This window comes from Bactrocera tryoni, chromosome 5 (genome assembly GCF_016617805.1).
Source record: "Bactrocera tryoni isolate S06 chromosome 5, CSIRO_BtryS06_freeze2, whole genome shotgun sequence".
NCBI classification, from domain to species: Eukaryota; Metazoa; Arthropoda; class Insecta; order Diptera; family Tephritidae; genus Bactrocera; species Bactrocera tryoni.
In genome coordinates this window covers 48,873,625-48,898,808 of record NC_052503.1, presented here as the reverse complement: position 1 = coordinate 48,898,808, position 25,184 = coordinate 48,873,625, and the positions used below count along the sequence as shown (strand labels likewise).

General features: G+C 35.3%; 1 non-coding gene across 1 annotated transcript; it reads right to left on the bottom strand.

The window, feature by feature from the left end:
• Window positions 1-16,460: 16,460 nt before the first annotated feature.
• Window positions 16,461-16,543, bottom strand: Trnal-cag. The gene has a single exon. It is a non-coding gene; the product is annotated as a tRNA-Leu (tRNA).
• Between the last annotated feature and the right edge of the window lie 8,641 nt (window positions 16,544-25,184).

Genomic DNA, 25,184 nt, shown 5'->3' with positions numbered 1-25,184 from the left:
GGGATGTCAGAACACAGCTTCTCTTGACGATAATGAAACTGGAACTCAAGCATTTTAATTTAAGATAAGAAAAAGTGTTTTTTTGATAAAAAATTCTGCTTTCCAGTATATCCCTGTGCTTTAAGGATGAAGAAGTATGATATAACGGGTGAACCAAGCAGAAGTACTGACGCAGTATTCATTATTGGATAATACTCGACCGAATAGACCACGTCCAGCGCGCAGTGAAGAACATATAGCAGCCGTAGCTGAGAGTGTATACCGCGGAGAATCGATTCGGCGCCGTTCGCAGTAACTCGGACTGTAGTATGGAATGACTTTTCGCATTTTACGTCGAGATCATGAATTGAAAGCGTACAAAATACAGCTTGTGCAAGCTCCCAAGCAACATCGCTTCTATCTGTGGGCTCTTGAAAAGTTCCAAGAAGATCCGACTTTTTCGAGCCAGATTTTGTTCAGCGATGAAGTCCATTTTTTACTCAATGGGTATGTAAACAAACAAAATTGCCGCATTTGCAACATGAAGAGATTAACGAGCTGTCATTTCATCCAGAGAAAAACAAGGTTTGGTGTGGTTTGTGGAGCAGTGAGAACGTAACCGTCAATTAGGACCGCTATCGCGGCATCATAACCAACTATTTGATGACTGAAATTAAAGCTCGCGATCTCGGCGCCACTTAACACACATAGCATCAATAAATGGGTTTATTGAGAGAACACTTCGGTAAGCAGATAATTTCACGTTTTGTTAGGGTCGATTAACCACCAAGATCGTGTGATATCACATCGTTAGACTTTTTACTGTGGGGATATGTGAACTCTAAAGTCTACTCCGGTCTTAGAGCAAAAAATCAGGCGTGTCATTCGCTTGTTACCAATCGAAATGCTCGAACGAGTCATCTAAACTTGTACTCAATAGATGGACCGAGGCAACCTCCAAAAAATTAATGACAAGGAATGTTCTTTCGAATGATCATATATTGAAGTTTTTGTGTTCTTTTTCTTTAAAAAAGTATGGAACCTCGAAATGGATCACCTTTATTATCCTGTTATTTAAATTAAATTACTCTACTTACAACGATTCTAAAAATAACGTCGATTTAACACAAACTTTTCGAGAATCGTTCTGTTTTAATGCTGGACAAAATAATAGCCCCACATGCAGCCTTAAGGGTTTAGGGGTAGTCAGAATTTTCAAAAAATTCATTTTTTTTTGCATTTTCGTTAAGTGTACCTAATAATTTAAAAATATTCCCTGAAATTTTCACGTTGATCCGATAATTAGTTTTTGAGTTATGCGACAAATAACAAAGAGAACTCGGGCAATTCAAAGCGCTAGTGTGAAACTTTAAACGCGTTTTTCTCAAAACTATGTTTTTTGAACCGGTGACAAGTGTAACTCGAAAACCGTTCAGTAGATTTTAATGAAATTTCTACAGCTTTTATAATACATAATTTGATCGAAGGATTTTTATTTTTTCGAAAATTTCAATTTTTTAAGACTAATTAACTGCTGATTTTTTCGCAAAAATTAAAAAAAAAATTCCTGGGGCCGCCATGTTGTTAATATTGAAAAAAAAACTAAAATCCTTCGATCAGGCCCGGGATTATCTATTTATAAAACTAATTTGTTTTGTCCGATTGATTTTAGATGAATCTCCAAGGACTTATGGTTGTCACCGCAAGTACCTTTTTTTGGAACAGGGTCAACACAAACAACTATAACTTTGGAAATTAAATTTTTATTTTTTTTTAATTTTCGTGACTTCAAGTTCATAATGTTAGGCACTTTGATGTGCCGAATATATGATGAGGCTACCACATAAAGATAAGAAATAATGTAAATAGGCAGATCCTAGAGCAGAAGTCTAAATGTCTAAACAAATTTAAGATCACATATAATTCTAAATATAGAAAAAGTTTCAATTTTATTTAATGAAATATAATTGATTGTAAGTAAGTATTACTGAAACTTAATATTTTTTAATGTAATATAAATTTTAGTCTGATATAATTTAATGTAATACAAATACAACAAGAAATACAAAAAAAATTTACTACGAAATCATCGAACAGAAATTTATCATTTATAACACTCAAAAAATGGCACCCTCTCTATATCCGTACAAGTGAACTTCAAGCCGCGATCGCATGCATTCCAACAATATACGAGCCGTGAACATATCAAACGTGTCAAAATGCCAATTAACTAACTGAGGAATTACCGGATAGACAAGCAGACGGACGGAGGGTCACATGTACCCGTACAAATATAAAAACATAAATACATACGCTTCAAGCATATGCTCGTATGTCTAGCAAGATAATTTGACAAATGAATCCGTAAAGCATGCACACACACACTCACAATTACATGTACACTTATGTATGTATGTACTTACATTGCTTATTCAGGCAATTATAGCAATTAAAAACTGTTAAAAATTTTTGCAAAACAAGTTTTGGTGTAAATGTTTGAATTTAAGCCACCAAAATGTAAAATGTAAAAAAATTACAGACAATTAGCACCCAATTACAAGTGGTTAGGACACGTAAACATCAAAACATTCGCAAATATTGGTAGACAAAATTAGTAAGAATTATTGATGGGTGTGGAGGTAGCAGTATTTACATATGTATTTCAGAAAATCTTCAGATGGTACACACATATACTTAGACATTTTTGAAATTGATTTTAACTACTCTGTGCAGATGGCGATCATAAGCTCATAAGCTGAGAATTTTCTTTAGAGTTAGAAAGGTGAGAAAATTGGTTCAGTCATTCCGCTATAGTGGAAAATAGGACGAAAAGCAATGACCGTTTCAAAATTCTCAAAAAAGAAGAAAAAACGTTCTCTTCGGTAGAATCTTCTTCTTTATTGGCGTAGACACAGCTTACGCGGTTAAAACCGAGTTTATAACATCGACCAGGCGTTAATCCTTTTCGCTGTTTAGCGACAATTGGATATTCCAAATGTCTTTCCAATGTAGTGGAGGACTTCCTCTTTCTCTGCTTCCCCCGGCGGGTACTGCGTCGAGTGTTTTCTACCATTAGGTTGATATGACCTAGTCAGCCGCTGTCTCTAAAATCGCTGAATTATGTCAATGTTGTCGTATATCTCACACAGCATCATTGCTCCATCGTCTATGCTATTCACCGTTGCCAATGCGCAAATGACCGTAAATCTTCCGCACAACTTTTCTCTCGAAAACTCGTAACGCCGTTTTATCAGATGTTGTGACCGTCCATGCCTCTGCACCATATAGCAGGCCAGGAATGAAGATTGACTTGTGACTCGCTCATGCACTGGTGCTACACAGCTCTTGTTAAATCAATTCTGCTCTACGGTGCAGTAGTATGAATGACAGGCGTACGGAAATCCACCTACCAGAAGCCAATGGAAAGGGTTCAGAGGCTCGCAGCACATAAGGGGAGCTTTAAGAACAACTCCAACGGCGGCTCTTGAACTGGCACCAAACCTGCCATCTATAGACCTCTTCGCTGAAAACTGAGTAGCTAATTCGGCAGGACGACTACTGGCTGCCGCAGAATTTACGTATAGAACCTTCGTGCATAGCTCAGTGAGTAATGGCGATTGAGCAAACTCTAATAACAATAAAGCAACCTTTTAATTTGCCGGACCACTGCAGTATATTTTAAGCTTAGGTCTTTGCAATTGCGAAAGCAGCAGAGATGGCTTCTAATGCACCTGCAGTCAATTCCAGAGTAAACATCCAAGACAGCCAAGCAGCAATCAAGGCAGTTACCTCGTATCGCATATCGACTAGAAGTGTCTAGGGAATCAGGGTGCAGGCCACAAAGTCAGGAAATGTCTAGAGTAGGTCACCAGGGAAACAATGGAGCATCTATTGTGCACTTGTCCCGCATTGGCAAGACTATGCTGTAAGCATTTGGGGTACCCACAGTATGATACACTGGAGGAGGTATCGACAGTGGGGCCGCAGAGTCTGTTAAAATTTGCGTCAAGCGCAGGCATCCTAACGATGACTACTCCTCTTGGACTTGGCAAGTGAATTCCATCTGGTATTGCAAAGGACCAAACTGGTCTATGCGTGGCTTATTGGTCTACCAGATTAACGTAGCCTAACTACTATTAGTTTAAACAATAATTCGAGCTAATTCTTGTGAAAACACTTTGTCAAATAAAAAATCTCCTGGAGAGAAAAGAAGGTGTGTAAAATTTCGGAGGGATATTTCTTAAACTGTGGGACTCAGCTTTGTCACACTTTATATCATTTATACGTATATTTATTTTATAAGGTCTCTAACGTTTACTGTCTGGATATTTCTCACAACAATACATATGTAGACCATCTACTTATGTGACTTGTTATACCGTTCTGATTAATATTGGCATAAGGAACCACGAACTCGCGAATTGTTTGCTTGCAAATTTTATCAATAGCGATAACGTTGGCTCTAACATAAGCCTTAACAAGAAAGGAAGTACGGGTATAACCAAACATTTTATACTTTGTTTGGCCCAATTTTGCACATTTTTGGCACAAAGAATACCGTCAAAATATGCTCACTGAATTTCTATATTAGACCTTACAGATTGACCGATATGTTCGCAATTGCCTTAAATTGCTTTCCAACACTATGACACATGACGCATTGTGTTTGGTAGCACTGGAGATATACGACTACAACGACGTCTATTGACAAAATACGAAAAGTCTTTTTCGACTTCCCAATATTTCTGCATTAGAGAAAAAAAATAAATTTTAAACATCGAAAATTGCTTTATTGTTTTTAAAAAATATTCTTCATTAAGATTTATACACTTTTGCATATGTTTGAACCAATTCTCAAAGCACTTCTGCAACTCTGTTTGAGGTATCCCCAAAACATGCATTCTGAACAGCAACCGCCTCTTCAGGTGTTGAAAAAATTAAGACGCCAATATTTTTTTTTTTTTTTTTTTGTTTTTTGTTGTTTTCGTAGTCATTCGGTGCCAAGTCGAAACTTTACGGTGGATTACTCACGTATTACACGCATGCAGTGAATGAATGCTTTGCTAGCCCCACTAATGCCTACATTTGTCACAATCCCACTATAGGTCACATGACGATCTTGCCATATCAGTATATGCACAGAAGCAATAGGAGTAAGAACTGATTTTGGACGACCTCCACGAAATTCGTCTTGTAAAGATCTACGACCTCGTTTGGATTCACCATACCATCGATAAACACTGCTCCTTGATGAAACTTCATCACCAAAAATTTAATTAAATTCATCGATGCAATGTTGCTGTATTAATCGTTGTCGAAAGTTGTTAAAAATAATCGCGCGAAAGTATTCGAGATTAAATTCCATTTTTAGGGCCATTCAACACACATTCTGAGTATGTGTCGCATCAAAAATATCAAATTTTACAACAAGGGTTGTCAAATCCCGAAATGTTAAAGGTAAAGTGTACAATGTGGTCCACATGTTTGGTGCCTGAGATTTTGAAAAGTTATAGTTCAACTTCCCAAATTTATCTGATTTATCCTATTATCACATATTTGGCCTCCCTCACACAACAAATTTGGCAGTTGTTCAACTAGTTTCTAAGAATGAAGACTCATGTTGGGTCCAAAACGACGTGGTTTTAAATGAGATAGTTAAAAAAACAGCACAAAATATAATACAAGGTTCCAAGGTAGGCAGGCCTTTTTGAATCTAGCGCCCCTGATGTGGACTAGTGCTTTAGAATATGCTATCTTTATTGATTTTCCAGTGAGAATTTCATAACATTTCATTGATTGGAAGTGAAGTTATTGCATTTTTACTGTCAGTATGTTTGCGTTAACGGTGCGAAAATGAGCTTCGAACAAAGATTCAACATTAAATTTTGTTTTAAAATTGGTAAAACTTTTACCGAAACGCTTCAATTGATGAAACAAGTTTATGGCGATGATTGCCTATCCCGTAGCAGAGTGCACGAGTGGTTTTAACGTTTTCAAAGTAGTCGTGAGGACATAAATGACGATCAACATGTGGGCCAATCAAAAACCGTAATCACCGGAAATTCCATCGAAACTGTGCGTGAATTCATCAAAAATCAGAGAGGTTTAAGGAATTTTTTTTCCAAAAACAGTAAAGTTTTAACTCCAATTGTTATGAATTGTGTTAACATTTATAAGTCGCCTCTTTATAAGTCCAGTTTTATGGTTATTTATTTAACTTTTATAGCTCCAACTGCCGCTTGGCTTGGGAATCCAAACAGCTGTGTAGCTCGTAAATATTCTGCCGTGTAAACAGACCATGAATGCAATAATCAGAACATAATCGCAGAAAATTGTTTATCACTGCATTTATTGTGACAATTATGTACATACATATGTAGATACATATGCCAGCATATACATATGTATGTATATATTTAATATGTACATATATGTACAAACACATGTTTTTGTAATGAATGATTTGCTTTGTTGCCAGTACTAGGCGTAGCGGTAGCTGAAATGTCGCCAGTAAAACCAGGAAATGTGAAAAAAGCTTAAAATATGCGATAACAAAATAAAAGAAATAAGGATGAGTAGATTCGGGTGGAACCAAATATTAGATGAGACCTAATTAGTTGTCATTGTTTGTTCATAAAGATTTCAGCTTTCTTCTTGATTCTTGTAAATTACCGTTAGTTTAGCAAAATTTGTGTTCATAGCCGGTTAGCATCAAGTCACGAATGTTCGAAAAATCGGATTTTTGAATTAAAGTATTCTTTAAATGTTCTTCCTGTCTTTCTGTGGATTAAAAAAAAATTATTTATTATTTAGCTTTAGATAGAATGAGTTTTTAGAAACACCGTCGCCCGTAGTGGCTCTCTCGAAACAGAATGTATAGAAAATTTGACCCTCACGTAACAAAATGTCAATATACGATTGTTTTATGCACTCAAATACACTTTTAATAAAGCCTGATTGCGAGAAATTTTATAGTTTTTTCGTTATACCCTGCATGAGTAGTGAAATCTTAATCCTTTTTTAAGGCTCAAGACTGGATTTAACTCTTTATAGACCTGAGCTATTATATGCCGCTCTCCTACAGAAAAACACATCAAAAAGGTGTCCCACAGTTAACGCCAAATTTATATTTGCCGCCATTTATGTAGTAAAGTGTTGACAACCAAAAAAAAACATCGACAGCTAACAGTTTAGGCTTATAAAACATCGAAATTAGTTAGACGATAGAACAACGTGTATTAATTACTGAGCAATATTTCAAAAATAATGAAATTTTGGGGCCGCAGCTCGAAAAATTCATACAAAATGTGGTTGGAATAGAGTTTTAACTTCGTCAACTGTGAAGAGATTAATTGAAAATTCCGGGAGACAAGATCCGTTGGAGATGCCAAACACACTGGCCATCCAAGAGCAAGTTGTTCAAATGACAATATCGAAGCAGTGTGAGAGAGTGTCGGTGACAATCAAGGAACATACTTTTTTGGAAATGAAGCTGGTCAAGCAGTGACTGTTGCTGATGGTCGATATCGCGGCCTGATATGTGGTTTCCATAAGACGTCGAGGTCGTGGACTCTCTTGTTTTCGTGATCAGAATTGGCCCCCTAGATCATGTGATTTAAAACCAACAAACAAAATTGCGGACGAAGAGCAAACTGAAGGGATTCAAGAGCTGCCCTTTTATCCGGAAAAAACAACGGTTTGGTGTGGTTTGTGGACCGGTGGTAATAGTGAGTTGAAAATTGGACTCAACAGATGGACCATATGAGACGTAGCCGCAGCCAACAACATTTGAAAGAGATAATCCTCAAAAAATAAATGCCAAAGAATGTTCTTTCGTATGATAATGAACATTCCCCATTAAATTTGAAGTTTCTGTGTTTTTTATTTAAAAATGTGGAGAACCTAAAAAGTGGTTCACCCTTTACTTTATGAAAAAACTGAGTTTTGTACTTAATTTCAGTCTAGCGTTAATTTTGTGACACGCTTTACTAATCTTATTTTCCATGACTCGAAACTTTTACTATCTACGTTTATTCAAACAAAGTCATAATACCTTAAGTAGTAGTGCGATGGGTATAAAAATGAATATGCATAAAATAGTTTGACAAGTGAGAAGCCGAAGCCGGTTGTGCGCCGGTCCGAACCAAATTAGGGCACTGGCTCAATGTCATTAGGTTAGGTTGGCGCTGAACCACATACACACATACTCACTGTAAATATGTGGCTATGTATGTATGTGTGCATGTATGCGATAAATGTAATAAGAGTATTACAGCATTAACTTGAACCACATAAATTAAGACACTAATTAATGCGATATGAGCATTTATGGTATGCGCACACATACAAACATACATATACACGTGTGTTGTTAGTAGTATTTTATTTATGAGGAAAAATATGAAAATCCATACATTATTTATCACTTCTTTGTTTATTTTGTTTTTGTGCTATTTTTCCAAAATTTTCAAGGCATTAAATTTTACGGACTTGCAGAATTGCTTGGCTGAATTGGAGGCCAATGTCGCTGACACAGTTTGACTGAAAGTAGAATTTAGATCAAATGTAAATAAGTATGTATGTATGTGTGCTTATAAGCATTTGAATGTGAAATAAAGCGCTTATCGCCCCAAATGTTTGAAATTGAAAATCTTAGCTTTTATTTTATTAAAAATCTTCTTTCTTGGTTTGCAAACACTCGATAATTGCAAAGTCAATCGCACAAATAACAGCATTCAAGTAAACATATGTAAGTATGTACATATGTATGTATGTGTGTATTAACATAAGTTGGAATTTTTCTAGAAATCCCAACCCACATAAAGTCCCACACAGTAACTTTGCTTGAACTTGCGAAAAATGTTTAAATAATCTGAATTATTTCTACAGCCACATCATAATAATTTTGTTTATAATTAAAATTCCGTTGCAATGTGAAGGAATGAACCCAAATATTTTGTAGTGTAAGTATATGCATGTAGTATTTTTCCGAATTTTTATGAACATTAGCGCTGTAAAACTATTTAATCGCTCGGTTTTTGATGTTTATGGCGACTAAATTTCCTTGAAACATAAATGCAATATATGTATGTCTGTATGTTTTTTGCTGCTGTTTAATATTTCCAAGAAACTGAATAATTTATTCTAAGGAAGCTTTTGGATGTAATTTATTTCTAATTAAAGTCATAAATATTTTTTGGGAATCAACTATTAACTGACCTGGCACACGCCTCTATATTTATCTATTTCTATATTTTATTTTATGTTTTATACTTATATGTATGTACATATCTATTAATATTGCACTTGTGCAGCAGTCTAGTACATACTTATGTATGTACCATTGTGCCATTGTTCACTATACTCTTGCAACATCTGGCTGCAGAATATAATAGTTTTGAGAGCTGAGAGTGTACACGAAGACCGTAGCGAGCCGATTCGGCAGCGTTCGCAGCAACCCAGACAGACGTATGGAACGACTTGGCGCATTTTACGTTGAGATCTTAAATTGAATGCGTACCAAATATTGCTTGTACGAGAACTGAAGCCGCTCGACCTACCCAAGCGACATCGCTTCGCTTTATGCGCTTTTGAAAAAAGATCCGACGTTTTCTAACCAAATTTTGTTCAGCGATGAGACCAATTTCAGCCTCAATCGGCATGTATACGTCAGCATTCTTCAGAATATTGACTCCAGAGATAATATTACGAATACGGAACCAGGAAAAGGCAAACAAATCAATCTTAACAAATTATACAACAAATGCTACAAATATGTAGCAAAGTGAACAGATTAAGTTTACCAAGAGGCAGTGGCGAACGCAGGAAAAAAATTTGGGGGGAGGGGGTTTTAGGTAAAAAGACAATGTTTCATTATTTTATTCACAAATTGAAGTCTAATCTTCTTTTATTTTGGGCCATAACATTTAAAATCATCTCTTCCACCGTCACGTCTATATCTCTATGGATATTCAAGAGAGCCATTCCGTTCAGGCGTGCTTCTCCAGTTTTATTTCTTAAATGTGTTTTAAGCCTGCGAAGTGAGGAAAACGAGCGTTCACTTGAAGCGACAGATATAGGGATTGTTGCTCCAATCTTTAAAAAACGATGCACTAAAAAAGTTTTGGATCTCTTTGTTTGATTTACCCAGTTCCTGAAAATATATTCAAAATTTTAGTTAGAAAATATAATCTGAAGAAAAGATTTTTAACCTTTTCCACATTCTAAATTCAGCAAATGAAAAACAAATAATAAGTAAAGTTGTGTATCTAATTCAGACCAGTTTTTTCTGGTTGTTTTTATTAAAAATATAGACATTTTAGTTAAGACACTCAAGTATTTTTTTGCAAATAGCATAATTTTTTTTAATTTAAATTTATTTCACAACAGTTTGCTCATGGAACGAAAACTGAAAGTCATAATAAATGAGTTTTTAATTTTCCTGTATTATGATTAACAATAAACTCTAAAAAAATAATAGAAACCTTATTGGTGACTTTTCAGTTCAGAACTAATTTTCAAAAGAAGTCCATTTTCGACTCACAATTCCCCTTAAATCTAAAAAAATCCAGTTCAGTAGCCACAGAGTTATAAGGCAAGCTCATTACTTTGAAGCAAATTAAAAAAATGTCTCTGTCCAGTTTATATTTTTCTGGGTTTTTTAATTGGCCTACATTCCCACAACTTTTTAATACTATCCAGATACAATAGGTTTGTTTTTAGTTTAACATTTTCATAGTTTCAAAAAATTAAATTCTATCAGCAGAAAAGTATCAAAATAAGCCGCTTGTTAACAAAAAGTATCAAGTCACAAAATTTAAAAAAAAAAGTATCAAAAAAGATACAATTGTATCAGAACGGCAACGCTGTTAGTGACTAATGTATTCATTTATTTTACATATTCATACATCGTCGGCAGAAAGATTGCTTTAAAAACAACAAATTACAATTTTTCAAATGACTATGTAGAATTAAATTCTATTATTTAAAAATTCAATTACTTTGGGGGAGGGGGTTTTGACACCCCAAAACCCCCCCCTGCGTTCGCCCCTGCCAAGAGGTATGTAACGCCAAGAAGGAAACGTCGACGACCATATAAAGTGTTTTAAAATTCATCAAGCAGCTGCTCATTTATCGAACTCGGACCAATAAAGCGTATTGTTGTCATACAAACGGATCCATGAAACTCTTGTTCTTGTATGGAAAACTTTTTATTAGACAAGATTAGTATATAGGATCTTCGACATTTTCTTTTAGATGTTACAAATATCGCGGCAAACTTAATAGTATTCTCGTTCAGGGTATAAAAACCAAATTAAGTGCTGATGATTGTTATCTAATCCGCTAAGATACATACTTATATCTAAGTTCTACAAGTCCTCTATTGATTTATATTTTCGATCTTAAAATTTTTTATTGACAAATATTTCTATTAATAGCGCCCGAGATAGAATTTTTTCAGCAGTGTTGTACATTTTTATTCCTTTATTCATTCCTAAGCTGAATTTGATATCTTTATTCCGTCAAATAATGTCAAAATTTTTACGTAAACGTTTAATGAATTTTAGAAATGCTAATAAGATGGATTGGGTAATAACTGCTCGTATATAAAAGTACTATAAATTTCTTATCAAATGCTTCTTCTATTGATCGCAATTTTATAGCATTTTTATGAATCAGTTATTGTTTTACGATTTTAAGTCGCACATACATACATACATATGTACATTGATACAAGCAGTGCACTCCAGCCATAATGGGCTTCTGAACAATGAAAGCTCTGTTATTCAAAAGAATGCCGCAAATCGGTAATTATTTTGTTTTATATGACTTTTTGATTGTACTGATCGAAAAAAAATCTGTCCATAGAAATGAGTTAAATAATCAAAGATTTTATTTGATTGTTGTTAACTTCTGAATATTTTTCAAAAATCAAACTTATTTTGGTACCTTAGTTTTCTTATGGTATAATGATTATATTAGGTTAACCCACTTGTTGCTACATTAATTTTGAAACAACAGACCATAAAATGACACATCAGCGAATATACCGTTTTATTTCTGTATGAGAAGCAACAGACTACTAAAAAGTTAAGTTATTCCAACATATAAAAATAACAAGATTCATCGAAATTCTTTGTTTAAAAAAATTTACTGTTTTAAAATTTTTATCTTAAATTTGCACTTTATCTGTTTTTAAAAAAATATTTTTGCAATACCAGCACGAGCAATAAATAGTAAGACTTTGTTCGCAATTTTAAAATTTTAATTTATTCTTCAAAATCTATGTCATCCCACTTAAAGTAATTCCCTTTGGCCCTAATACATTCGTGCAAACGTTTTTTCCAATCCTCGAAACAGTTGTTGAAGGCAATTTCCGGAATAGCCTTAAAGCGCGTGGCGATCACATTTAATGTCTTCAGTTGACTCAAATCGGTTTCCCCGGAGAGGTCGTTTGGGTTTGCTGAATAGCCGCAACTAACACGAAGCTAAATTAATACTTTTTTTGAAAATTTGAAGACATTACCTTGATTTTTGACCTGCTTTGACATAGTTTTTCGACTTCGGCTGTCCTTTGCCACGATATTCGGCCAATGGACGTCTGTTTCCGGGTCGTAAGCCAAGATCGCCAGTAAAAACACGTTTAATGACATCCTGGTAGCCGGAAAGCATTGTTTCACAGACGTTAACGCGACGCTGTTTTTCGAAAAAACTTAGTGATTTTTGAAACAATCGTGCTTTCACTTTTCATAGGCCCAATTGATCTTTCAAAACGGTTTTCACTGATCCTTCCGATATTCCAAAGATGCCATTACGATCTCTCAGTGGTAATCGTCGATTCTCAAGCATTATCGATTATTTTATTGATGTTGATGCCCGTCCTAGACGTGGTTCGTCGTCAACGCGTTCTCGACCTCATTGAATAGTTTTTACCAATCAAAAACACTTGCTTGCGACAAACAATTAAAATTTTCCAACATTTTGAATGTTTCGGAATCTGAAATTTGATTCCGCTCACAAAATTTAATTTAACTTCTTTGTTGAGTAATTGCACTCATCATAAAAATCGCCGAATGCACTTTATGTACATTCTTCAGAAGGACAAGCTTATACTAAACCCTATAGATTATTTTCATGTGACATTTGGCACAGTGACATCTGTCGCACCAACCTAGAAAAAAAATATTTTGACGAATGAGTTTTCGCGCGAAATTTAAACTAAAAAGTCTTACTGTTTTTTGCCCACGACAGTATTTATAGTATGTTCATATTACTTATACACTTGTACTTTATACATACATATGTACATAAATATGTATATGATCGCATGCCATACTCGTTCTGTTTAATTAGCAACGTGGCAGACCCTTTTTAGGATAAAACTGGTTTATTACGAACATTAGAAAATGCTTAAAAATATTAAAAGAAAAAAATATAAATACAACAATAATTACTGTTTGTTATGTAAAATGTGCCTGATTCGGCAAAAATCGCATAAATTACAATATTTATTAACTTTAAAATAAAAAAGTAGCTAAGTTTAAAAGGAGGTAAGTGAATATCGGGTCTAAAAAACATATTTAAATACTTAAAGCTTATTACACTCATGCAACATGTTGTCAAGAGAATACCAAATTTGATTGTAATATATTCACGATTTCATCGAATAATTGATGATTAATTCTTTCGCAACATATTTTCAGCATCTGAAGGAATTTCCTGGTTTTTGATCTTTGCTAGATACCCAAACTTAGCCTTTCCTTACTTGTTTGGTCTAAAAATTTATAATTTCATAGATTTTTCAAGATATTTCAAGATTTGAATTTAAAAAACTCTTTTGAGTCTGTAAAGCAAACTCTTTCTTTAGAAAACGATGCAAATTTGATATGATTGAAAAAGTGAATACGACGGGTTTGTTAAAGGGTCCGGTTTTCGAAGTAACCAATTAAAAAATTCATAAATTCGATTTGGAAAATTATTTTTATTTATTTTAAAGTACAAAATGTGTGAAAATAGTCATAAATTCAGGACCATTTCACTTAACTATGGCCTTGAGACGGTCAAAAAACGAATCCCAAGCTGCCCGAATGTGACTTGCCGGTAAATTGACCCACTCACGGAGACTGGTGTATTTTTTACTTCGGACCTTGCTCGCCAAAATGGACCAGAGAGAATAATCCATTGGATTCGCATCTGGTGAATTCGAGAGCCATTGTGTGATCGGAATGAAGTTCGGAACGTTGTTTTTCTGCCATTTTTGGTTCACTCACACTGAGACAGTGCTGAGTTTTGTTGAAACGTCCATGGTTTGCGACCGAAATGTTTGTTTGCCCACGGCTTCAAAGCAGCCTCCAAAACACTTTCCCGATAATATGTCGTATTTACTTTGACGCCAGGCGCGATGAAAACAATTGGAGAGCGCCCATCTGCGGTGACAGCGGCCCAAACCATTATTTGTGGCGGGTGCTGCCTCCTGGTGGCCAACCGATGACTTAGGCTTTCGTATGAACGGTCGGTAAAGTAAACCCTATCGAATTGCTAAATTGGAAAAATTCTTTCGTCAGAAAACACAATGTTCGGAATTTGACCGCTTTCGGCCAAGCGAAGCAACTGCTTCGCTCTCTCAAGTCTTACTAGTTGCTGCTACGGTGTGAGATGGGCCTTTTGGAACTTGTAAGGCTTAATCTTCAGCTCATTTTTCAATATGCGTCGGATGCTGCGGTCGGATATTTTCTGTTCTTTAGCCAATTGAATGACACTTCGTTGTGGATTTCGCTCAGGTCGCTTCTTCACTTTCCGAACCATCTCACGTGACGTTGCGGTCTTTTGATGACCACCTCCATGGCGTTTTGCGATGTTACCAGTATCATTGTAACGAGTGATGGTGCGATAAACAAAAACTTTATTCACATTAAGGTGTTTGAGCTCACGAACAATGGCTGGCTGTGATTTTCCAGCTAAATGTAAAGCAATCACACTATTACGTTTGAATTCCATCGCTGATCACTTTTGGGAAAACGCTTTTATACACTTGTGAGCAATACACCGAACTGTCATTCAGCAAATTTATAAACAGCTGATTCCAGTGCGGCAGCTGCACGAACGGTCTGAAGTTGGTTACACTTCGAGTGCCGGATTAGATGTAGATTTTTTAGAGAGCGTTTGATATAAAAAGATTTCGTTTGACACATCGGGAATGAAAGGAGGTGAAAATTGTGTTTACAATTACAAGAACATTTTACAGTTCGAGTCGTTTATGACGTAGAGTAAACGCAGTATTATCCCAATAATTCTTAGATATAACGATTGCTCTTCTATTTTTTCAATTCTGTCTTCATTGATTAGAATTGTATATAATTTTTTCCTTCCAGTTGTTTGTTCGATTTGCTACTCTCCTGTTTCGAGGACAGAAATCGATTAAGCAGAAAAAGGTATTTTGTCCATTAAATACTTAAGTAACTACTTTTACTCACTATAAACAACGCAGTGCTTTTACCTACAGGGTCAGGTGTAAAAACGTACCCTTCCTTTTATTTACTGAAACAAGAATTGTTTTGCACGTGTCATTGTTTATAGAAATTTCAAATTTGATTCGATTGTGGGCCGTGAAATTGTTATTCCCTGCCATTATATCCAGATAAACACAGATGTACGCACAGTTCATCGTTAATGGACGTCTCTCATTGAACCTCTGCCTACGACAGGCTAACTAAATTTTATTTTAGTTGAAACTGCAATGCGTAAACATTCTAAAGGCTATTGACGACTATTTATTCTAAATTTTATTTAATTTAGTAAACGTACGATTAGCCTGAAGGTAAAAGTGTTTATTTTTTCTCAAAACAAAATTTGTTTTTAGCGTTTGTGGTTTCCGTTTGTTTCGGACCAATTAGCCCGGCAGCCCAGCCGGCAAAACGGAGCAAATAAGTTTAGCTGCGCGAATTTTGTTTATATTTTTCATTTATTTATATTTATGGTTTTGCTAAATGCGACTTTCGTATTTCCACACCGATGTATTAATGTATGAACGTTCACATGTATACTTATATGTACATATATGTATGTATAAGATGAATATGTATAGTCACTGTATTTTCGATTGTTTTTGTAATTTTAATTGATTTATTTTTCATATTCTTATCACTACATACATATATATGTAGGTGTTAAGTCTCTACTAAAATATCGAATAAAATTTCAAAATTTGCTACTTCTTTACCGTAATTTTCTTCATAGAACGCACTATCAAACTCTTGGAAATAATTACTAAACATAGAGACCTCTTTTTCTTTGTTGACACATCTTAAATCAACTAAAAGTCTCATAATTACTAAAATAATATTTCACATCGTACATTTTAAGTATTTAAATTCTTCACCAAATAAAAAAAATCCATTTAATTAAAAGCTATGAAATAAAATAAATTTATTAAAAAAAAAGAAAAAAAACTTAAAAATAAAAAAATAATACAAAAAGTGATTTGTCAGAAGTGGGATTCGAACCCACGCCTACAGAGTAGACTGCGACCTGAACGCAGCGCCTTAGACCACTCGGCCATCCTGACCTATATCAGCTGGTGTCAATTGCGCCATTTCAGCAATTCACCACCACGAAACGCTCGTTTCAGTTATTCACCATAATTGCTAATCACACACTCTTGTGAACGCTAACTCAACACGCTTTCAAAAGCAGATAGCGCGCTATGAATTGTTATGCTCGGCACGTTCGCTGCTTTTGCAATATAAACAAATTCAATGGGTGAACGGACGTGTGCATTTAAATATCATATAATTTTTGACGTGTAAATACTTATAGGGTTACATACAGAATTATATACACATACATATGTATAACATACATATATGGAATGCGCTTAACTTCAAAAGCAACGAACTAGAAGGCGCGTTAATTAGCGCTTAATGTCCAAAACACCAACTGAATTGGTAAACTGACATCTCTATCTCTCATTCTTGACCTGAAGTCTTTAGTCTTCAAAGTGGCTTAAGGGCGCAAAGTATTATAATGGGGGTTAGGGAAATGTTGGTATATTTTGGTAGAATATTTGCAGTTTTTGATAAAGATGAATGAAAAAAGAGTTTGGTAGTATCTTAATGATTTCATTTATTTTCAGTCGTCATTAATTTTTTCCTAATTCACCAGATGGAAACTCAACAGGAGTGTTATATGAAAGTTGTTTAAGAGATACTTATGGCGAAAAATTATAAGTTTAAGAAATAATAATAATCTGAGGTTGTATTTGGCACACCGAAAATATAGATTATCCTCTCGTATACAATTAATTTTAACTATGTCATAACATACATGCATATGTATTAATCTAAGAGCCATTGGATGGCAGACTGCCTTATTCTCCTAATTTCATGAGGACGGGAGCCGCTAAGCAAATGTAGCTATAACGTCAGCAAGGTAACACAGGTACGCAAACCTGAAGAGTTTGAAAGAATTTTAACAAATTTGACGTTTGGTCATATTCCCTTCCCTTTTTTCATTCCTAACTAACGGCTATTTTTATCAAAAGCTCTCAAAAATAGTAACAAAACGATCGTATAGTAGTCTTCTGTCTTTTAAGTTCAAATTTGACGATAAGAGAGCAAAGGCAAAATTTGCTTAGGAGGATGGTAGCGGCTAAGACTAAGAAAAATTCTTATTTATAATGTTTCTCGAAACATTTTTCATATGCCCTTTTATAGATGGCCTTCAGCTCCTTCACCGAATTTTGTTTTATCTCTTCGATCGACTGAAAAGTGGTTCCACGGCAATTTCAGTTTGGGGAACAAGAAAAAATCATCGTAGCCAAATCTAGTGAATACGGTGGTTGAAAAATGATATTCATTGCGTATTTGGTTTTACAGTCGTGGCTCGCTGCGTTGATGCATTATCATCGTGTAAAATTCATGAATTGTTCTTCTACAATTCCAACCAGATATTCTCACTCAAACGTCTCAATACGGCCAAACAAATTTCTTTATTGACCGTCTGTTCCGCCGGAACAAATTCATGATGCACCAAAACAAGAATATTTAAAAAAAAAACAATGAGCACCACCTGAGCGGCTTTAGCGTAGTTTTTTGGTTTCGGCTCGTTTTTACCCCTCAATTCCGATGATTGTTGACTTTTTTGAATGTTAAACCTAAGTATGTACGTCTCATCGGCACTTATAATGTGCGCCTTGAATGTGGGATCACATGATTTAGCATGTCCAAAGAGAACCGCTTACGGCACACTTTTTGAAAAACAAAAATCAGTTTTATCTAGACAAGTCGAGCAAGAACACGTTTCATATCCAAAATATCCACCGAAATACCAAATTTACATGACAAAACTTCAAAAAGGTCCTTACTGTGAACAAGTCAAGCTTTGAACTAGATTGTTCATGATATTTAGGGAGAAAAAAGTTCTATGTATTTAGTTTATTCAAAGAGTTACCGTCTTATCGTATTTGCCTCGTTTGTACGTCATTAAAAGTTGCGTTGCGTGAGTTTTATTATCGCGCTCTGTAAATTTTTTGCGGTTTAATTTAAACGCATTTTCGCTTTATATTTTTTTATCGTTTTCAAGCGTTATTCTAAACTCGTTTCGCACGAAAATCTGTCGCGAAACTAATTCACACGTGTTCATAACAAAATTCAAGTTCACACAACCGATTGCCTCCTCACTAACAGCCTTTTTGTTACAGTTTTATTTTACTTGGCGAACTTTCGTATTATTTTTTGGCTTTGCTATGCATTTCAATTTGTATTTTATTACTTTGTTATTGTTTTTACTTTACTTTTTTTATTTTTATGACGCTTTTTGTTACCTTGCTTCTTAATTTTATTCAAAATGGCAATAAACTTCCTTCGAAAACCTTTTACTATCCCACGAAGTGTTTGACAAATAAGTAAAAAAATTGAGTAAAATAAGGGGAATTTGCGAAACAATAAATACACACAAAATACAACAATAAAATTCTTTTACTTTTTTGGTTAAAATAGACACTTTTGTGTTAGAGCTTAACGACAATAAAAGATTTTAGCGTTCCTTCATGTTTAACTATTTTATTTTGTATGAATAACTAAAGATTTATGAAGAATTAGCCACTAGTCTTCATAAAATCAGTGAAATATGCGTTATGTCTGTTTCGAACCACACCGTCTATCTTTTCTTCCAATAAATCATTTTTGTAGAGCGGTGAATGCCTCAACATAAAGAGTGATCCAAGCAGGGGTACTCTTTTCAACCACGTACAGCGCACAGTGAAGAAAATATAGCAGCTGTAGCTGAGAGTGTACTCGAAGGCCGTGAATTCGGCAACGTTCGCAGCAACTTGAACTGACGTATGGAGCTATTTGGCGCTTTTACTGCCAGATCTTAAATTGAAAGCGTACAAAATACATTTTGTGCAAGAACTGAAGCCTCTTGAGCTTCCTAATTCGATCGGACTTTTGAAAAGTTTCAAGACGTTTTCGAGATCCATTTCTGGATCAAGGAACGAAAAGCAACTAAGCGCCGTTTTCTCAACGTCTGATTAGCTGCCATCTGTCAGTTAAGTTCAGGTTAAAAAAAAGTTATTTTTTGCCGAAAAAAGAAATTTTCGTTAACCAGAACTGAACTAACAGATGGTTGCTAACCACACATTGAGAGAATGGTCCCATGGTAAGTATGATCCTAACCTAAATTTTATTAAAAACTACCTCACTAAATACCATACTAAAATTGTTTTGAAGAATTAATATAGACAGTATCTTGTGTGGAACAAAGTCAGGCCGCTGACTTGTTCTAAAATAGTCTAAAATTAGTTAATTTGACCGCCAACAGGGTTAAGTATGAATTGGTTTCGAAGAAAATGCATTAAATTTTCTATTTATGGTTAGTCTTTATATTTCGTACTATGCTAGCTTGATATGATGCTTTGATACACTGCCTGTATTTACTCTAGCAATATGTAAATCTAGAATACAACGAAAAAAGTAGAAAGCTACAAAAAATATATAATGAACTGATTGGTAACGTGCATATATAACATGTGTCTGTCAATACGTAATGGATCAATGCTAAAAATCAGAGATAATCGAAATAAAAAGGGAAAATATCGCATTTTTTTAAATTTTATGCAGTCAACCTGCCATAAAGGGTTCACGTTTTGCTAAAACCGGTAGTGAAATTGCCTGTTTGTTGCTTTCGCATTATTTAACGCAAGCTTACACACATTTTTGTTAATTAATTTGCCCACTACTGTACTATCGAAGCCTGTAAATATTTGTTTGCTTGTATAACATCGCTACGCCCTCTCATCATTAACATTTTATTTATTTTTTATTGACTAATGAACAAAACTAAATAAACAAATCGTCGCTACCTCACATATGTGCATACATATGTATTTGTTTGTTTCTTCAACCGACTTTATTGAAAGCGGCAGTGAAGAATTATATAGGAAATTGTGAAAAATATTGGCGAAGAAACTAAAGAAGAATCGACACACAGGAGCCAAGGGTACAGTTGGCCCATTGTTTCGGAATCTCCTCGTTGACTTTTGGAGCTGAATCACAGTAAACGCAGTTAATTGTAAGAGAATTTTGTGAATAAACAAAGGCAAAGAAAGAACTCGGTTGATACATACACATAACTACCATACTCGTATACTTGTATATGGAAACGATCCGGCAACGATTTAGCAGTAGCAGCCGATAGCTCTGCAAAACATTGTAAGAGGGATTTGCTGTCGTGTACATTCGTGCATTCTCTATATGATTACTGTCAAAATTTCAGCCGAGTCAGACTCGTCGTTTAATTTTGAACGCAGGTGGTAGAGATCGTGTTCGTGGAATGGAAGGAGAGCTATATCAGTCGACGATTAGATTGTTGTTTTTGATAGAAGAACATGCAATGAAATAAAAAACGCTTCTTCTCCTTCGATAAGGACCGTAAACAATGGGTTTGTCGAGTTTAAACGTGGTCGCAAGTCGGTTTTTTATGAGGCAATACCAGATCACCCGAAAGCGGCAAACAGGGAAGATAATGCGACAAAAGTCGACGTTCTCGTAATGAGAGACCGCCGATTGATCATGCGCCAAGTAGCTAAGATCCCAACAAACTAAGAAATATATTGTATGAAACATTGGGTACAAAAAAGCTGCCGACACGATGTACATATGCCATGTTTGGTTAACAAGCGCAGCTGTTCTATTTACTTCTGCTATTTGAGGAACGGCATAAAAGTCACAGAGCTCTATTATGTCAAATTAGTGGGCCGATTCGACGCCGAACTGCATAATGACAACCATCATAACAACGCACTGACTTCCGTTTACGCCGTCACCAGTGCCTAATTTTTGGAGTTAGTCTACGAACTTCTTGCTCATTTACAGTATTTTTCAGATTTGGAGAATCCTCCTAGTAGGTTATTGCATCCAGTTGATAATGTATTTATCATACGGATTAAAGAAATTAGAGAATTGTCGGAACAAGTTTATCGATGTGAAAACAGAAATGATTATGATAGGAAATGTCGTAATTTTTCCGAAGTTTTCAATCTTTTTTTGTGTGCTTTTGGACCACCCTCGTATGTAAAAAAATATTGATTTATTTTATTTAGACAACATTTACAAATTCTCATTAGAATCTCATTAGAAAGTAACAATATAATTGAATTTTGCACTCAGATTTACTCAAGGTCGAGTATTTAGTTCCGTTTTGTTCGAATATGCAATATTTTTCGAGCCAATCCATAACATCGGTCTTTGAGAAAGGAACTAGTTATATATTTAAATGTTCTGTAGTCGATTCCAATAGATAGCAATTGCATTAATTTTTTGTCGGATAATAAGAGTAATGATGATAATGATGATTAAATATAAATATACACATTATATTATATATAGAATTTTATTTTGAGTTCTTTTGTTCAACAAATCATCTGAATATTCTTCTAGAATGAAATTCTTTCTAGTTATAGAAGTTAATCATTGCCCAAAAAATCCTTCCCAATCTGTTAAATATGGCTGGCTATAAAAATGATACACGAGATAGTGCAAAAAACCTGTGTGGATCGAGTTTCTAACTGGGAATTGCTGCTGAATCCCATAATCCATCCATTTCTGAGAGAGACCCCACAATCTGCGCCAACTACCGTGGGATAAGCCTCCGCAACATGTGATTTTAGGCCTGAAAATCAACAACTGATCAGTTATTTACCATGCGTTAAATCTTGGAAAAGTCCTTTGAAAGCAGGATGGACACACACCACGTCTTCGTCGATTTGAAAGCTGCTTTCGACAGCATGAAAAGGAGCTGCCTTTATGCCGCGATGCCTGAATTTGGTATCCCCGCAAAACTAATACGACTGCGTAAACAGACGTTGAGTAACACCAAAAGCTCCGTCAGGATCGGGAAGGACCTCTCCGAGCCGTTCGATACCAAACGAGGTTTCAGACATGGCGACTCCATATCGTGTGACTTCTTCAACCTGCTTCTGGAGAAAATAGTTCGTGCTGCAGAATTAAATAGAGAAGGTACCATCTTCTATAAGAGCGGCCTCGAAATACAACGCAGAATAATTCTTGCCAACAGGTGCTCTTTCGCACTGAGTAGGCAATTGAGAAGTCGACGAACTTTAGACCAAACTCTACAAGTTAATCATCATCCCCGTCCTGCTATTTAGTGCAGAAGCATGGACGATGACAACATCTAGCGAGTCGACATAACGAGTTTTCGAGAGAAGGGTTCTGCGGAAGATTTTTGGTCCTTTGCGCTTTGGACCAACGACGAATACTGCAGTCAACCGATGAGCTATAGGAGTTATAGGACGACGTTGACATAGTCGAACGAATTAAGAGACAGCGGCTACGTAGGGTAGGTCATGTCGTCGGAATGGATGAAAACACTCAAGCTTTGAAGGTTTTCGATGGTAGAAGCAGAGAAAGAGACAGGCCTCCACTCCATTGGAGAGATCAAGTGGAGAAGGACCTGGCTGCACTTGGTATCTCGAATTGGCGCCAAATAGCGAAGAGAAGAACGATGGGCGCGGTTTGTTAACTCAGCTATAACCGCGTAAGCGGTGTCTTCGCCAGTAAAGAAGAAGAAGATATGTACCTATCTTATAGTCTAATCTGACACCAAGAGATTACTACCTATGCCTGCTTATATTAAGTTTGCTACGAAGGTTGTAACAACCAGAAGGACACCTCATAGACCCTGTGTACATATATGGTATATACATTATGTACATAAATGAACCTCAGTTTTTGAGATACCGCTCTGAAATTTTTAACCCGCTCTTTTCCTTACGAGAAAATTGCCGATATGGTTAAATATGTTTTGCTTGCTCAAAACTAAGCGGAGCGAAATCCAACAAATTTTCACAAACAAAAAATTCTTGAAATAGTTCACTTAAAAATATCACTTAAAATGTCAACTCAAATGAAAAATGCGCTCGTCATTGTTGCCTCACGTGCTGCTGCTCGCTCTCTCTTGGCTCTCATACCTTTTAACTAACGTACTACATATTTATTTGTATTAATTTGTTTCGCTTTTCGTTGATTTAGAGCACATAAATTTTCCATAATTTTGTTTTTGTATTATTTTTAAGGTTTTTCTCTTTCTTTGTTTTTGTAAAAAGCTAATCTTGCCTTTTCAGACTGTTCAGACTTTTGTGTATTGATTTTCCTTTTGTTTACATTAGCTTGTTGCCATATTTATGAATGTGTGTGTGTATCTGAGTATATTTACGGTATATGAGTTTGTGTATGCTCGTTTGCGCTTCACGCTTTGAAATAGACAATATTTGGTAATCATAAATTTTTCGTTGTTGCTGCTCTTTTTGTTGTCAAATTTGAAATTTATCGTTTATTCAACTTTTTCCTTTATGGATTGCTCGTCTTGTGGGCAGAGACCAAAGCGAAATAGGAAAACCATAAAGTTATTTTTACTTCGCAACAATTTTTTCTTTGGCATTTTCGTTGTTGTTGCTTTACTGAAATTACAGAATTTTAAAAGTTGCTTGGCAAACATGCCGCCAAAGTGTTTATTGTTTTAGTTTTTGTTTGTGGCAGCATTTGCATTTCAATAATTAATCCCAAATTTTGTAATTTTGTTTCCATTTCCGCATCTTTTGTGAAATTTTCCGCCTATTTTTTGTGTGTTTTCGAATACCCTGTAATTTGCATGACCCTCTACGCATTAACTTCGTTAAACCTTAAATGTGAAGACATCTGAAATACCCAATTTGAAATAGTAATTTGTTTTCGTGCTGCCTCAAGGTCGCCATTTTTTGGTGTTTTTCATCTCCAAAGCAATAAAAATTGGAAAATTATACAAAAGCATGATTGTTGTTGGCTACTTACATATGTATGTATGTACTTATAAGAGTAGTTTTCGCCGAATAATGAGCGCAAGCATTTGGCGGCTTGTAAGTGTTAGTTGTATGGGCGCCAGCTTGAACAGGGCTTTTGCTGTGCCATATTAATTACAAAATGCCTACATTGAGCAATATTTCTATAGAGACACTTACATACATATACATTTATGTGCATTAAAATTTTTTAATGAATAAATAATATCAAATAAATATAGTAATCTCTGCATTCAATTTGCGGTCTCCCATAATTATTTATTATGACAAAGTGGGGAGCAAAGTAATGACGTGGGGATATTTGTATTTACATATTCAATACTGCTGTATAATAGTTCTAATGAAGGTCAAATAAGTCATTCATTCAGTAGCGAAGTATTGCACAAGAATATTATTGGAAATATTCCCATTTATGAATGAATAAATGAAAATCATTTATAATGCGATTATTTTGATTAAATCTTTAGTTAATGCATGCGTTATATAAGCGAGAATCTTTGTTATTTGCTATACGCGGTATTGACTTAATTAGCTGGACTAGAAAAGACATAACGGGTCCAGCACTCGAAGTGTAACCAATTAAAAAACCATACATTCGGTTTGGAAAATTATTATTATTTATTTTAAAGTACAAAATGTGTGAAAATAATCATAAAATCAGGACCAATTCACTTTTGCTCGATATGACCACCTTTTGCCTTAACTATGGCCTTGAGATGGTCAAAAAACGAATCGCAAGCTGCCCGAATGTGCCTTGCCGGTATTTTGGCCCACTCACGGACAATAGCTTTCTTCAGCATCTCGAAGCTGGTGTATTTTTTACTTCGGACCTTGCTTTCCAAAATGGCCCAGA